The following is an 18,180-nucleotide window of genomic DNA, read 5'->3' as shown; positions in this document are numbered from 1 at the left end:
TTGTTCCTACAAGTTTGATTTTGTAGCTTACCTCTCGTGTAAAACTCCAACTCCGCATCCACTCCTGATTCCAGCAGCGAAATAAACGACGGTTGACCACGCCACGCACAGGAGACTATTAATTGATGCACGGGTTCACCCTGCTGAAAGCCCAGGGGCATAACACACGGTTTACCTGGACTGAAGCCCAGGGGCCTATCAAACAAGTTAACTCGGCCGAGATGCACTTTACATCTCTACAGAGTTGATTTGCTTAGGTTTGAATAACTCTGTTAAATAACTCCAACACTGAACACCATTTTAATCAGAATGTGTTAAAATGACACTTTGAGAGTTGAAATCAACTCTGACATGTTTAACCCTGAAATTTCAACACTCCAGTTTTTGCTGTGTACGTATATACACTATACAGCTCTTTTTCTGCATGGAAGATGACTACTGTATGGTTTCATGGCAACCATAAAGTGACACCTCATAAGTGAAACACAAATCCAAATGGAACTTTCTTTATTAACATAAACGGCACAACCATGTATTTAAATGTCTATAACCAATACAAGTGTTGTTAGCTAAAAAGTTTCATGTCAGTGGATGAACTCTGTCTTTGCCCAGCTTCCTGAGATAGTTCAGGTGATGTACCTTATGCACACAACACAGGTGTATTCTACGCCCAAAGAATTTAATATTAAATGTCATCATTGAAAAACATGTTTGTGGCTGAGGAGCATAAATGTAAGGTTTGAGCTAGATATGCATGCCAAACAGTCAGTTTTCACAAATCAAGAGCACATAAAGTGTACAGCTCTTGAACTGTTTCACTCTTAAAATATCTAAATTTCAGCTCTTTTATTTACTGCTGTTGATGGCCAAAGTAGGTAACTATAAAAATTGACAAATGACTTAAACTAAAAGGCACAGTGATAAGATGCATCAGCATTAATCTAGCAGTATTACATGGGGTTGTCAGTGTTGATTGTTGAATGCTGGGGGAGGGTCAATCTAAAGAGAAGGAATTAGTTCTGCCTGAGGAGCTGGGCATTTTCTGGGGGGTTCAGTTCTACTGATGCAGTGATCCAATTACCCACAATGCACCGGGAAAAACAGGGCTCAATATGTTCACTGACCGGAAGACTGCTACACTTCTATAGAAGAAGTAGCATCCATTACACAACTCTTCGAGTGAAGGACCAGTTTGAAGCAATATCCAATCATTTATGCACTGTGTGTTACTGATTCCAGGAATGACCTACTCCCAGTCATCTGCCATGAATTTACAGATATTACTGTGAGTGCTCGCATTATTTTCTTACTGCCATAGATGATGCATGCACATACTCTTTATGCTCACAGATTGTGTGAAGGCAGGATATCTGCAGATAAATGGTGTCTGCCTATCAAAAGCTTAAGCATGAAATGATATTTTTAACAAAAATCTTTTTTATAATTAAAAAAAAAAAGTTTTATCATTTGTTTTTACTCTCAGCGGTGGCAAACTTGCTGAAAAGTCACTTCTGTTGATGCAGTGTTGTTTGCAAAATAAAGTGGGCTTTAAAGCTTTACTGAAGAATTTTGCAATTTTTAGTTGTGAGATGAAACAAAAACTGTTGTAAAAACAAACTTATGTCTGAGCCCAGTACATGCGCAGCTATTCATGTGAATGAACAAAAAAACATCTCCAGTAGCCACTAAATATGTCAAGAGACAAGGTAGAATAATGTTAATGGACCAAATAAGATTGAGTGATTATTTTTATAATCTATGACATGTGATAAACAAGCAAGTTCACAAAAAGACTATACAAAAAAAAAAAAAGTGTATCTTTAATACAGTTTACTTTTTACCTATTTAAAAGATCTGGATGTGGCCTATGTGTGAAATCAATACATTTGAAATGTAATGCACATTATATCTATTACAGTCTAATGTATTGTAAGATTGCAGAGAATATTTTAAAAGGCTGAAAACTTTCAAGACGTTGAAGTGAAATTAGCAAAATCCAACCAAACATTTTGACATATGAAGAACTTATGTCCATGGTAGCCTGAAGCAGAACTGAGGCGCTAATTGAGACAGAGATAATAACAATATAGTGCAGCTGTAGCTCAGGAGGAAGAGCAGTCACCTGCCAATCAGAAAGGGGTGGTTCGACTCCCGGCTTCTCCAGGCCACATGTTGAAGTGTCCTTGGGCAAGACACTGAACTCCCACGTTGTCTACTGATGCATCCATCTGTGAATGAATGTGTGTGAATGAGGAGAACAAAAAGCACTGTGTAGTGTGCTGTGTGAGTGAATGTGTACATGTAGTATGAAAGAGGTTTGAGTGGTCAGTTGACTAGAAAAGCTCTATACAAGTATAGTCCCTTTACCATTCTAACTTTAGTTTAAATTGTAGCAGTCACAGTGCCGTGTGGATTAAGAGTTTTTCAAACTTTGACAAAACCAACATTCCTGTGGGGGATGTTTACGTATGTGGATATAAACCAGATCTTCATTTTCTTTCCACAAAGGAAAAAGAGACAGAAACTGCTAATTTATGTTAACCTTCTACCCTTTTGAGAGTTTTTGGGGAGTCGAACTCGCAACAGACGCTCTCCATAAATTGGGATAAACTCGAATGAACAAAGGATCTCTTTGTTGGAAATGTGGGAGACTTACTATCTTATCTTCACCATGAATCGAATTGACATTTTAACACCCTCTCCCACCAGAGAAAGAGACCAGATGGCTACATACGAACTGAGAAGACTTCACTAAGACTCACTTTTAGTCGAATCTTAAAACTATATTAAATGTGTTTGATAACCGTATATAATTTCTTTCAGGTTTCCAGCTTGATCACAAGACGCATATAGAGACAATTTGTACGATTCTGGCTTGAATATTGACAAAGAACTGATCTTGGTGGAAAATGCCCAACCTGCCTGATGGAACCACATTGCCCCCTAGTGGTCTGCAGTGTTGATTAGTTGAACATTTAAATCCCAGAGGACTCAGTAAAATGGACAAGATATATGCAACTATTAACTTTTAACGATGTCCCTTCGGTATCTATTTGGTATTTGTTTGGTATCCCCATTGTTAACACAGAAAATTAACATTGTGTGGTTCACTATTCATATGTCACGATTTCATAGATATTCATCTGAATTTTGAAAGTCATAATCATCAATCACGTTGTGTGTTATTTTGATGTCTTTATATTGCAAGTCTATGTTATATCTTTAATCTGCATATCTTAACAAGATGTGGTGTTTTCAGAATCACCGAGACAAATGTTCTATGAGACAGAGTAATGGAGAAATAAGAGTTTTTTTGTCTCATCCAGAAATCCCCATATAGCACAGATCATCTTACACAGACACCCAGGCAGACACTCACTACAGTTCAGGCATATCATTGGCTGAAAGAGTAGTGTAAGCTTACGTCACGCCCCGCCTCCGAGAGTCAAAACCCGGAGCCCGCGAAAAACACAGTCTCTCGCTCTCGTTCTCTCCCCTCTTGCTTCTAGTTTTTGTTCCAGAAGAGTTTCAACCCAGAGTTTCAGAAGGAGATTTTTGAGCAGAGAACAGTTGCTCAGAGAGATTTGGAGATGGTTTGAGCAGAAGAGAAGAGCTCACCAGAGTTTGGGAGTTTTCCCATAATCTCAGGAGAGAGCGGAAGGACGTGAGGATGAGCGATGCAGAGGACGACCGGAAGGAAGCCCTCCAGAACCCAGTGAGGAGACCCCGGAGACGAGAAAGAAAGACCCGAACAAAGATAAGAACAGAATGAAGTTTTCCTACCCAGAAAACCAACTCCAAGCAACCTTTTATTAATCTTCTGTGAACTTAAGTTCACTTCATCAGAGAAGCAACGGACCCACTGACACTCGGAAGATTCGATCATCTAACCACAGCCCTCGGCACCATCGTTCCCGTTTCCCAGTGAAAAGAAGCAACTGAGAAGTCCGCTAAAGTCAGCCACCACAACCAGGAAGGCCCAGAGAGCGGAAGAGAAATCCCCTCGGACCCCGCGTGGCCGCTGCCGTGTTCCGAGCTGACTAAGCAGAACTTCAGCACAGTAAGACCGACCCGTTTTCACCTTAAAGTGGGTTTGATGGATGTCTCGAGGCTTTCACAGAATGATAAATTAATCCGAAATGTCAGTATTTAGCGTTAAATAGTCAGCCAACCCAAACTATTTGAATACATCCAGTATCTCCCCATTCCCCATATTTTATTTTCCATTCACTAAGTGTTTTATATAATCACCCATATTCAATACATCTCCTGTTTGTTTTAAAGGTTCATGTTTTGGTCATATCATTTTAATAAATAGTTCATATATCTATATATATATGTTATAATCACAGATTGTGTCGTATGCTTTCTTTACGTAATGTCTGTCCAACCAAACGAGAACTTCACGAAAGTAGCGAGATATGAGACTGATTATTAATTGATTATTAATTGATTATTAACTGATTATTAATTTAACATACCAGGATCGTAATATTTCAACAGTTTTCCTACCTGACTGTAACTAAAGTTAAGATACCGGTAGGTGGTGCCCTTAATTCGAGGTTTAAGATAAATCCTTATATTTGATAACCAATAACGCTACAAAATCTACGGTGAATAATATGATAGTGATAAATACACTGCTGTTGTAATGTTGTGTATTTCCTGTTAGTCATGATACCGAGCAGTAAAGAATGTCTGCAGTAAAGGTCATTCATGTTATCACAAGGATCAACCACGGCTTCATTCTCGTCTGATTTACAGCCTACACAGAGCAGAGGGACAAATGAACATGATTGTGTTAATTTCCTTCATTTGAATCTGCCATATACAACTTTACCGACAGAGCTGAGCAAAACAAATGGGACAGAACATGAGAGCATTACTTAGTGATAGCAACATTGAAGCTAACTCTGCATCGGTCTGTCGTCCTGTTTTTCTCTGAGCTCTCTCCAGCAGTAAAATCCTATCTGATGTTTATTTATGTCCCGTGTCTTGCTCGTACACTTTCTCTCTTCTTCCTTACTTCCTCTCAGTGTTTTCTTTGATCTATTTGCTGCATCAGTTTCTTTAAACTTTATTTTTAGTGTTTTTTCCATCAACTTAGTTTATAATGGTGACATGGTGCATGGCCGCTTTGATTGATCAAAGCCTGTACTGGCAGAAACCATGGATTGAGCAGATAAGAAACATCTGAGATATTTGACCTTACATAGTTGGTCCCTAGCCCTAGACTCTGATTAGAATAATGTTGTGCCCCTGAAGGGTGATTAGTAGATGTAGGAGTGTCATTAGCATATTTGCTATGTTGTTAGCTTGAAACATCATGCCTTGTAAATTTATAACCATGGATGACCTGGAACCTGTAATATAGCTAAGAAAATCCCTATACTGAGGTAAAAAGTATTTTCTGAAACTCCTACGACAGGTCTGGATCACTCGTAAATTCTGTTCGTACCTGAAAGAAAACTTATTGATTAGAGCAAGAAATGTACTTTGTTTTTGAAAGACTGTCCCAATTTAGAAATCGTTTTTTTTTTTTTTTTTATCAACATGTTTGTCTTTGTCAACACTTTCAAGATTTGAATTTGAAATCCATCAACAATTGTTGATCCATATTCCAGCAAATTCAATCAAACATTGTTGTTTATAAAAAGTGGATTTCCATCGTGACCGGATCTGAATCCTGTAAACCTTTAGAATGTGGTACACCGAGTCTAGCTGCACGTATATGCAATAAGGTTGCAGCAGTAGAAAATTTCTTTTTGCCATAACCATCTCACAAACAATCACAGTTTCATGTCATCATGTTCACATATTGCATTATTACTGAAGAATTACACTGAAGAATTTTTCAATTTTTAGTTGTGAGATGAAACAAAAACTGTTGTAAAAACAAACTTATGTCTGAGCCCAGTACATGCGCAGCTATTCATGTGAATGAACAAAAAAACATCTCCAGTAGCCACTAAATATGTCAAGAGACAAGGTAGAATAATGTTAATGGACCTAATAAGATTGAGTGATTATTTTTATAATCTATGACATGTGATAAACAAGCAAGTTCACAAAAAGACTATACAAAAAAATAAATGTGTATCTTTAATACAGTTTACTTTTTACCTATTTAAAAGATCTGGATGTGGCCTATGTGTGAAATCAATAGATTTGAAATGTAATGCACATTGTATCTATTACAGTGTAATGTATTGTAAGATTGCAGAGAACAAGAAAATTAATAAATTTAAAAATGATTATTAGTAAATTAAAGCTGCAGTCGGCAGGTTTTCAAAATTACGAGTCTAAAGTCAGAAAATTCGAACTGATACAACTTTCAGGTCCCTCCCCCAACCTCTAACAAGCTGAGAATCGCCCCCCCAAACCCCTCCCCCTCTGTGGACGAGGTTGTGCACGTGAGTTCACACCAGTGTGAGCGCACACAAGCTGGGGCAGACTCACGCTCAGCAGCGTGTGCACAAGCTGTGACTGACAGGTAGGATTCCTCCACCCTAACTTGATTGGTTAAAAACAGCCGGGAGCGCTCGGTTTTTGCAAGCATGATTACAGGCTTCAGAGGGAGCTACAGATTTCGTTATTTTTCCTAAACAGCCTATTTAATATTCTACTTCCAGAATCCCATGACAGTTCAAGCTAATATGACTAAAAAAAAGTTGCCGACCGCAGCTTTAATGTCCAACCTTATGACCCAAAAACATCATTTAGCCAGTTTTCCTCATTGCCATTTATCATCAATTCAATTCAGTTTATTTATATAGCGCCAAATACAACGAATGTCATCTCAAGGCACTTACAGATCCACTTCCATCGTTATTTCATTTACAAATATACATATTACTGTGGTCACCACTATGATTGAATGCATTGTGCATCGTTTCTGTCAAAAATATCGTCCTTGTCTCCTTGTTTCAAGCTGTTTTGTGTGAGCTAGAATTGGCCTGTGTGGCAAACGACTGGCTTTTCCGGTTTTCCTCATGAATATCCGTGACGTGACAATAAGGCACCTCTGATTGGTTTCTAAAAAAAAAAAAAAACGTCACGGGGCACACCCCCTAGACCCCAGCTGAGCTGTGCCACTGCCAGCCCACAGCGCGCTATGTTTGAACTGTGCCCGGAGTTTCTTGCTGCACTGCAACGATTGGCAATCATTGCTGTGAATTTGTGAAAGTTGGCGGATAAAATCATGTCTTCATGTATTCGCACCGCCTTACTCGCGCGAGTATTGCCGCGGGTGTAAATTGAATTTACTCGCCTTATTCGCGCGAGTAAAAAACGAGCGAATAGCTCAAGGGGCTATCCATTTCATTCTCTCACCAACCATGGCTGATATAAGTACCATCGTGTCCTTGTACCTGCTGTGGCAGTCCGAGATTCGTCTGAAACGCACACGCCGTCGTGTCTGGGTCAGTGACATCATCCGGAGGTGCATTCAGCTCGGATAATTTCACCGCCTTCTCCAGGATTTGCGTCTGGATGACGGCCGCTTCCAGCGGTATTTCAGGCTCACCAGGACCCAGTTTGATGACCTGTTCGGGAGGATCGGTGCCGTGATCTCTCGGCAGGACACCAACTACAGGCGCTCCGCAGCTGAAATGGAGCTACGGTGCCGTGATCACCTGAAATCGGTGCCGTGATTTCAGGTTTATTTTTTTATTTTATTTATTTTATGTAGTCAGGGACCATGTGCAAAGTACATTAATTACAAAGTGAAGAGATGACCTGCACCAGTTTTTAGTTTAGAAGCTAATTTCCATCTGCAGTCCCATCTGCATGTCACAGACACGACTCCATTTCAGCTGCGGAGCGCCTGTCCATCAGATTAGCTGTGGCCATGCCATACAAGGCTATGGGCGAGGCTTACGACCGAGTGACGAATCAAAGTTTCGCCTTCTCTCACGCGCTCATTTGTCTGTGTCTCTAAGTGGGTTGACCCTTCAATGACCAGTGCAGCCCAAGTAGATCGAATTACACTTTGGCGCGGCGCATACTCATATGACTTGTTGTGACCTACCACATTTTAAAATGAGTGACACAAAAGTGGTTTCCAGCGAAAGTTGGCCTTTAAATAATAAAGTCCAATTCAAGCCAATTGGAATTAAATTCATTGTAATCATAATTAATTTAAAAATAATCCGATTCATTCATACAGAGTCAATTCCAAAACAGTTTCCTAGCTAAGGAAACCAACAGATTGCACAGAAACTTGTCTTCAGTCCAATCTCCCGTCCTGAGCGTGCCTGTCGAGAGAAACGACTCCCTTTGAAGAGGAAGAAACCTCTGGCAGAACCAGAACCAGGAAGGGTGGCCATCCGCCTCGACCAGCTGGGGTTTGGGAGGACAGTAAAGAGGGGACAACAAACACTGTAACACCATTCAAAGGATATCTGTTGGAAAGGTGTGACAGATGAGCCCCCCAGCAGTCTGGGCCTATAGCAGCTTAACTATGGGATGTTTCAGGATCACCTGAGCCATCCCTAACTATAAGCTTTATCAGAAAGGAAAGTTTTAAGCCTGGTCTTAAAAGTGGAAAGGGTGTCTGCTTCCCGGACATTTACTGGCAGTTTATTCCACAAGAGAGGGGCCTGATAACTGAAGGCTCTGCCTCCCATACTGGCAGCTGGTTCCTCACAGAGGGGCCTGATAACTGAAGGCTCTGCCTCCCAAACTGGCAGCTGGTTCCACAGAGAGGGGCCTGATAACTGAAGGCTCTGCCTCCCAAACTGGCAGCTGGTTCCACAGAGAGGGGCCTGATAACTGAAGGCTCTGCCTCCCAAACTGGCAGCTGGTTCCACAGAGAGGGGCCTGATAACTGAAGGCTCTGCCTCCCATTCTACTTTTAGAAACTCTGGGAACCTCAAGTAAACCTGCAGTTTGGGAGCAAAGTGCTCTGTTAGGAAAATATCTTACAATGAGATCTTTAAGATATGATGGAGCTCGGTCATTAAGAGCTTTATATGTGAGGAGAAGAATCTTAAATTCTATTCTGAATTTAACAGGGAGCCAATGAAGAGAAGCTAAAACTGGAGAAATATGATCTCTGCTGTTAGTTCTCATCAGAACTCTGGCTGCAGCATTTTGGATCAGCTGGAGGCTTTTCAGAGAATATGTGGGACAGCCCTAGCCTAGAAATCTAGACGCCCCTAGCGGCCGCAAATGGAATTTTCTCCTGGGCTAGTCTAGTCACTTGTGGTCGTTTTGCAACGTTCCAAATCAAAACTTGATCGAGCCAATCAAATCGTGAGGAGCGGGGTCGGAGGCCGGGCTACCTAGTGACGACAGAGGTGCGACGTTTCAGTGTGTAGTTCCAGAGAGAGGTAAAAAAAAAAAAAAAAAGTTCCATTAGCTAGCTCTCTTTAGCTTTATAGGGAAACGAAGTAAACTTACATCTGAGAGCAATCCCCAGTCAATTGCGAGCATGATGTACCAAAGACAGCGGGCCGCTCTTCGTCTCAGAGCTGACAAAACTCTCCGGTAAGGCATTTGAACGGTCAAATTCCGTTAACGGGACGAGAGTAGTCAAAACGACAAAACCAGAAGTGCGTTGCTCACTGCGGCTAGCTTTAGCAGCGCCGAATTCATGGGAACAAAATTGTAAACAGCCGGTATTTTGTCAGATTTTCAACACCTTGGGGATCTAAACGACTACTTTCTCGCCTGAAAATGTTTCAAATGTTGCTAAAGTTTACAGAGTTTAGAGCTTAAGAGAAATCAGCTTTTCAGGCCATAGACTACAAACCACAATGTAAATTCCGTCGCGTTGACTACGTAAAACTTCTTAATCGCTCTGATTGGTTGTTGCGCCATCCTATTGCGTGGCGTTGAACTTGACAGACAGCCGTTTATCCCGCCCACACTGCTATCCAGCGTCACTAGACCCCTGTACAGCTTTTTACTGTACGGGTCTGGCTTGCTAGGCTAGGACAGCCCAATAATAAAGAATTACAGTAGTCCAATCCTGAAGTAACAAATGCATGGACTAGTTTTTTTGCATCACAGGATGTTCCTGATTTTAACAATATTACGAAGATGAAAGAAGGCAGTCCTAGAAACCTGTTTTATATGTGAGTCAAATGATACATTCTGGTCAAAAATAACTCCAAGGTTCTTCACTGTAGAACTAGAAGCCAAGGAAATACCATCTAAAGTAACTATATAGCTAGACAGTTTCTCCCTGAAGCGCTCAGGTCCAAAGATAAAGACTTCAGTTTTGTCTGAATTTAGAAGCAGACAGTTCTGAGTCATCCAGGTCTTTATGTCTTTAAGACATGTTGTAGTCTGACCAACCTATTGGGTTCATCTGGTTTCATAGATATGTACAGCTGAGTATCATCAGCATAGCAATGGAAATTTATGCCATGCTGTCTAATAATTTTACCCAATGGAAGCATGTATAAAGTGAAAAGAATCGGTCCAAGCACAGAACCCTGAGGAACTCCATGACTTACTCTGGTGTGTGAGGAAGATTCTTCATTTACAAGAACAAACTGAAATCTATCAGATAAATATGACTTAAACCAGCCTAATGCAGTTCCTTTAATCCCAATAACATGTTCAAGTCTGTGTAATAAGATACTGTGATCGACCGTATCAAATGCAGCACTGAGATCCAACAGGACAAGCACAGACACAAGTCCGCTATCAGAGGCTAAGAGGAGATCATTGGTAACTTTCAGCAGTGCAGTTTCTGTGCTATGATGCACTCTGAATCCTGACTGAAACTCTTCAAACAGATTATTTCTGTGTAAGTGATCACAAAGCTGAGCTGCAACTATTTTTTCAAGAACTTTAGACATAAAAGGGAGATTGGATATAGGTCTATAATGAGCTAACACTTCTGAATTAAGAGTAGGTTTTTTAAGTAAAGGTGTAATTACAGCAACCTTAAAAGTCTGAGGTACATATCCTGTCAACAAAGACAGATTGATCAAATCCAATATGGAAGTGTCAATTAAGGGAAAAACCTCCTTGAACAGTCTGGTTGGGATTGGGTCTAAAACACAAGTTGATGGTTTAGAAGAGACTATTGCTGTTGTTAGTTCAGAGAGATCAACTGGACAGAAGCCGTCTAAATACAAATCAGGTTCTAAAGATACTTCTAAAGCTGCTGTACTTGATGATACATCACTGATAATAGTGGGAAGGACTCCATCAATCTTCTCTCTGATAGAAACAATTTTATTGATAAAGAAGCTCATGAAATCATCACTGCTGAGAGTTAAAGGAATATCTGGCTCAACAGAGCTCGGACTCTTTGTCAGACTGGCTACAGCGCTGAAGAGAAACCTGGGATTGTTCTTATTCTCTTCTATCAATGATGAATAATAAGCAGTTCTAGCTTTACGAAGGGCTTTCTTATACGTTATTATTATACGTTATAAACTATCTTTCCAGACTAATTGAGACTCTTGTTTATATTCCTCCTAAACACATTGTACCCAGAAACATTAAAAGCAGAATATTGAGAGAATATTTGTTAAGCCATGTTCCTGAAATGCTGAGGAAATCTAAGTTAGAGCTGGACAGTAAGTGTTCTGTCTGATTGCAACAATACTTGAATATTTAAATTTCCCCTTTGTAGTCCTTTAGGTTTGGAACATGGATCCCAAATCAGTTTTGTGTGATTAAGAGTAATGTACAGTATGTGTTCATTTGTTTCTAATATTGAGATAAATGTGTAAGCTAACGGGAGATAGTACCAAGTTGATCTGAAAGTCTGTTATGACAAGAGTGAAGTGTAACTTCTACTTTTTAAAAGTGGGGGATATAGTACAGTGTAGTCGTGCAGTTATTGTCAGAGTAATATGTTGTGTTTGGAATTTAATGAATTGGATTTGATTGGTTTATGATTGTATTACAGGGAATTTAATCATATCTTTGAAATGCCTTGAGATGACATTTGTTGAAATTTAGTGTTATATAGATAAAACTGAATCGAGTTTAATTTAATGGTTGTATGTGACTCCTGAACTGTGGAGTTCGGGAATGTAACGTGGAAACTGTCAGTAATTTAGGATAAAGTCAAATAACAAGTTATGACACAAGTTTTACTGGGAAAACACTGCATTGTAATGTGATGAAAAGTATTACTTATTTTACCTGTCAGCAGTTTTAATGTTATGGCTGAACAGTGTATGTCAATATGGCTTGTACTTCGACTAACACCGTGTAAATGCAGTTGACTTAGCCATTTTATTTTCAGTCTGTGTTTGATTAATACAGTAATATCAATTCCAATTTATGAAATTGATATTACTTTGATGCAGAAATTGAGCTTTAATGTGACCTCGTGACATCTTCTGGTTCAATTTCAACTTCCAACATTTTGGCTGAATTTTCAAACCACATCTGAACCACCTTGTTGTTACAAGTTAGTCTCACATGTTGAAAAAAGTCTATGAATCTGCTCAATGTGTTGCAATTCAGGCTGTTCAATAACCAGCAGGTGATTGCTGGTCATAGCAACTCATTGACACAATAAACTTTGATTTGACAGATACCTTCTCCCAATGTCAAATGTTTTTTGCTCCATTTAAAGGTCCTATGGCATGAAAATAAATGGAGGCTTTTATATATTTTTATAGGCTTTAGTGGTCCCCTAATACTGTATCTGAGTTTTTTTTCCCTAAAATTCTGCCTTGGTGCAGAATTACAGCCAGTCCCAAAAATGAGCTTTCCTTAGGATCCTCAGAATGAGCTCTTTAGTGTGGGTGTGGCCTTACTTACGCCCGTGGTACCTTGCACAAATGTTTTGTGAATCGCTATGGCACGTAGATGGCGCGGCAGCCCTATGCCGTAAAACTAGCGAAACCTGTTTATATGAGCTTACTTTGACAATATGACGAACTAGTTACTGAACAACTCTCCTAACACAGTCAAACATCAAGCAAGTGCTACACAAGACACAGCAAAAAAGGCGTGCGTGAAGGGGAAAGCAGGAGTGAGGATTTTGACATTCTCATCTGATTGCTCTGGTTTGCAAAGTTGCACGTAGCGCGAGTCATTTCAATCAGGGGAAAGGCAGATATCGTGCACGCCATAACACCAACAGCAGGACGGCTATCAAAACAACAAATAAGTACACAACACTCGCGTTACAGTAAATGAGGTGTCCACTTGCATACCTCATGGCCGTTACATTAGCGACAGTGACCGAGCTATTAGCTGCCAGTGGTGGGCCGTGCATTTCACACATGGGCCTTCATTATGGTTGACAACTGTAATTAGAGACACTTCATTCGTGCGGGGGATCTGGGGGTCGTCCCCCAGAAAATTTTGCATTTCTTAGATGCAATTTCCTGCATTTTTACAAAATTGTGTCCCGTTTCAGCTCAATACAGAACAGTACTTTTGTTTCTAAATACGGGACGATTCCGTATTTCAAGGGACTGTTGGCAACCCTTCAGTGGTGCTCTGTCTGAATCAAATCCACCCCTTAATAAAGCCTATAAAACTACTACAGCAACGTGATTCATAAAATCATCGATGACATTATATTACAAAATTATTAAGTAAAATGTTCAAATCTACTTGTGAAGAATTAATGCGGCAGGGAACACACGATGTGCAGACATTACATGCGCTTTATTGAACTACCCACACAACTGTAGATCCACTTTCTCCGAAGGTTTTGGACAGAACAGTAGCTCGCAGATGGCAGGTGTTCAGTCGATTTCTGCTACTTGTCGAGAATTGCTACTTTGTGGTTTTGCGCATGCGCTGAGCCGATTTTCTAAGTTTCGTTTTCACGCCCATAATGTTTTGCTAGCCTGCGTCTGATTGTTTTCTCTTTTGGAAGACATGCAAAGTAATAAAACACTTATTGTATTAACAAGCAGTTATCTTAACATGCACAAATGGGGTGTCATTCACCATTTGATTTTGACACTTCTGTCTTTATTTAGGTGACTCTGCTCCATCATTGTCATGAATGCATTGAGAAGGGGGAGCATTATTTGACAGCGTGTTATTGGACTATCGGCAGTGCTTTGGTGTCTTCCCGCTGCCTTGGTTAGACAAGCCAAATTGGGAAATCCGCTATGGCTCCAAACACCATGGCGATCAGTACCAAACAACAGACACTCCCAACAATACAACTTGTCGTTTTCCTCAGAGCCCGTAAGCCAGGGGTATCGTTCGTAATTTGCTGATTGAAAGTGGCGTACAAATCAGATTTTGTAAAACAAATACATGTTTTGTATAAAACGGAAATATAATAAAACTATTATTAATAGTTGTTAGGTAAATTATTAATTAATAATAATTATTATTATTATTATTATTAATAGTCTAAGGTAAGGTAAGGTAAGGTGACTTACCTTACCTTACCTTACCTTAGATATAGTTGAGTTATTAATAACTCAACTATATCTTATAAAAGCTCCTTAATATTTGTGAATTCAATTCAATTCAACTTGACTAGCACTAAATGTATTTTTTTGTAGCATCAGACGTCATGTCAAAATCTACCCAATCATGGAATGTGATTAAAATGACGTTTCCATATGTCTGCTTAGAGCCAATCAGACCACCTACGCCTGCAATGGGCTGTTGGGAGCCGTCAGAGACAGTCTAATAACATTGGTTAGGGGTTCGCTACGCTGTCTTCTACATTCTAGATGTAGTTAGGGCCAGCAGACGCGATTGTTCTGGCCTCCCGGCAGATTTGTTTGCCTGGCAACCAATGATAGCTGAAATATAATTGGTTAAATGCGTCAATATCAAAATACACGTCTGGCAGCAGCGCAGCCAGGGGAAAGGAAACGGACAGACAATAAAATAGTAAGATATGAAATGAAATAAAATAATTAAGAAAATCACAAACAGATGTTCATTTTATCTTGTTTAAGTTATTGTTTAGGCTAGCAGAGAAGGCCTTGCAGGCCCTGATGGCCCACCACTGTTACCTGCAGAGCTAACGACACAGACAGACTGACCGTTTTGACTCTGGAACCATGATTGAATCATTATCCTGATGAAATGCACTGAATTTGCGGATTCATTCTTCTTCAGGAAGCTTGAAGTAGGGGGTTTTGGTCTAAAATGAGCGAGCTAACCATCTCATGGGCATGCAAACACCTCCAACAGTCCAGTTGGCAGAGATAAGTGCTTGCAGATACTATTAGCTGCATAGCTAACCGTTAGCTAACGTTAGCTGCTAACGATACAAACCCTTTCTTGTGGTAACAAGCTATATAACTATACTGTACATACAGGAAAGCAACACAATTATAGAGCGTTAAATTACTTACTCTCGGGAATGAGATCCTTCCCCAAGTGAGGGACGAATGGAGCAGGAGATTGACAGACGGATCGGTGCGGTGTCTGCAGTGATGCGGCTCTGCACCGGCCCGTCGTGGTGAAAAAGGAGCTGAGCCAGAAGGCCAAGCTCTCGATTTACCGGTCAATCTATGTTCCTACCCTCACCTATGGTCACGACGAGCTGTGGGTAGTGACCGAGAGAATGAGATCGCGAATACAAGCGGCCAAATGAGTTTCCTCCGCAGGGTGTCTGGGCTCTCCCTTGGGCTCGGTATTGGCCCAAGTTCTGAAAACATTCGTCGGTGAAATATTTGTTTTTTTCCCAGACAAAAACTAAATCTGTCCACTGGCTCTTTAGAGGTTCTGATGCAGGAGCTCTAAACAGATTTTTTACATCCATACAGCGCAATGAGCTGGCCAAAGAGCTGTGGGCGGGGAAAGGCAGTTTTGGCATAGCCATACATGGGCTCTGGGTGGAAACAACCTCCACGTCATAAGCGGCGGCTTTCCCGATCAGGCCATCTGCATGGTCACATTTCCAAAGGCGGAGAATAATTTCCAGTGCATGGTTTAGGTCTATCGTCATTTTTAGCCACTGGGGGACCGCAGGCAGGCTAGAGGAACTCATATTAATGTTAGACAACCTTAAAAAGTGAAAATTTCATGCCATAGGACCTTTAAGACACATACTCCTCAATTGATGCTAATCATGTCCATTGAGCAGCAATAGGAAAAGGACCCAGTGATAGTAAAATGAGCATGACTTCTTTACTCTCCACAGTCAGTAGAGGAGAACCTGTCATGTTTCATTTAATTTCAAACCTTCATTTAAGCCTCGAAAATCATTGAGGTTTCCCTCATTTACAATGATGTTGAGGTACAACAACAGAAGAAAAAACAGACAAAACAAAGATTAAGACAAAATTAAAATATTAGGAGAGAAAACTCAGTATTAAAAACAGGTGCACGCTGAATTAAGGTGGTTTGAGAGCAGTCTTAAAATGTCCAGGAGTAGTGAGAGTGTCAGTCATGAGCATGTTTTGAAGATGGTTCCATGTGGTTGGTGCACGAAAACGAAAAGCAGATTTTCCTTGTTCAGAGTTGACCATGTAAAATATTATAATCCAACATGGAATGTCGTGTCAAGAAGTTGTGTTGTTTTAATATATTTCTGTGAGACAGTACTCCTCTTAGGAGATTGAAAGTTTGAATTAGTCTCTGTCTTTGTCAGTTGTGTCTTTGATATCATGGAATCATGGCTGCCAAGTCTCTACAATGGTCACAACTGTCACAGCAAGAAGGAGCCTGTTTGGAATCTCGGTGGGGACCATTCTGTATGGAGCTTGTATGTTCTTTTTGAGTACTCTGGCTACCTCCCACAGTCCAAAAACATGCATTTAGTGATGCTAAAAATAAGTGTGAGTGTACAGGCTTGTTTCTCTTTGTGTTGGCCTTGTGATGGACCAGTGTCCTGATCAGGTTGTACCCTGCCTCTTGCCAAGCGTCACCGGGATAGGCTCCAACCACCCATACTTCACAACTCTGAATAGGACAAAGGGGTATGGAAAATGGATAAATGAATATTGGCCAAATCCAGATGGTTGTTTTGAGTCTCTTTGTCATCATTTAGGGTTTAAGCAATGGTTTTACATCTCCTGGTTGACATTCCGAGTCTTTTATTGGTTGTTAAGCAATTCTAGTTGGTTGTTTATCTCTCAATTTGGTACATGTTGAAATAAAAATAATTTCTAATTCTACTATATACAGGTAGTATTCAATGTTTTGTCTCTTTATAGTCAAGCTATGTATCTTTTTGGCCCTTAAGTCTCTTGGTGGCTGTTTGGTGTTTCTTGTTGGTTGTTTTGACTTTGGGTTTGTTTGCACTGTTTGTGGCTGATTTGTGTTTTTTTGGGGGGAAACTTGAAAAATTCCTCCAAAATTAATATCAATATAAACTGTAACTTAGGCCAAATGTCACACATTTAGGCTATTCTATGTGATCTCCTTGTATAAAACTAATTCAAGAACATTTATTTCTTCACTTCCATTCACTGAGCCTACCCTGAAGCTGTTTGGTGACCCTACTTCTCAACAAGCAAATGACAAAGGGAAGGTCTCCTCAGTTTGTGGCAAAGTACCACCACTATTCTTGTTTATCAGTTAATGCATCTTGTTAAGACATTTTTGTTAAGCTGCTGTTGTTGCTCTTTGGTAATTCACACATCCCAACCAAGAGCTGGCATTGCATTAGTGTGACAATTTGAATTCTCCCCACAGGGGATGAATAAAGCATTTTCTATTCTATTCTATTCTATTATCTCAGCTTAGCAGAATCAGCTGAGTGATGACACTACCATCGATTAGAGCTGTGCCTTCCCAGTCCCAGCTCTCTCTTATATATATAGACTGTTTCACTTTGGTGACCACCTTCTGTGAAAAGTACACAGGAGGGGGGCATTTCACCATCAACACCGTGTATGGTGAGGGCGGGGCTCTGCTGACCTCAACTAGGGACGTAGTGAGTCGATTGGGGAAATACTTCGAGGGCCTCCTCAATCCTACCGACACGCAATCCGATGAGGAAGTAGAGTCGGGGAGCTCGGACGTGAGCTGAGGTTGCAGAGGTGGTCAGAAAGCTCTTCGGATGGGATGGTCTGTGGCGTAGTGGGTTGCGCAGGCGCCCCATGTACAAGAGGCTATAGTCCTCGCTATAGCTGGCCCCGGTTTGAGTCCTGCATCGGACGGCCCCTTGCTTGCATGTGTTTCCTCCTCTCTCTGCCCCCTGCTTCCTGTCTCTCTCCACTGTCCTATCCAATAAAGGCATAAAAAGTCCTGTGGAGGGTGCTCCGGGAGTATGGAGTGCCGGACCCCTTGAGAGGGGCTGTTCAGTCTCTGTATGACCGG

The 18,180-nt window shown here is 40.7% G+C and overlaps 1 protein-coding gene across 1 annotated transcript in view; it reads left to right on the top strand.

The window, feature by feature from the left end:
• Nucleotides 1-18,180, top strand: part of ajm1 (apical junction component 1 homolog) — a 38,993-nt gene that overhangs the window by 13,393 nt on the left and 7,420 nt on the right. The gene's annotated exons all lie outside the window — the stretch shown is intronic.

This window comes from Odontesthes bonariensis, chromosome 22 (assembly GCF_027942865.1).
Source record: "Odontesthes bonariensis isolate fOdoBon6 chromosome 22, fOdoBon6.hap1, whole genome shotgun sequence".
NCBI lineage: Eukaryota > Metazoa > Chordata > Actinopteri > Atheriniformes > Atherinopsidae > Odontesthes > Odontesthes bonariensis.
This window is presented reverse-complemented; position numbering and strand designations above follow the sequence as displayed.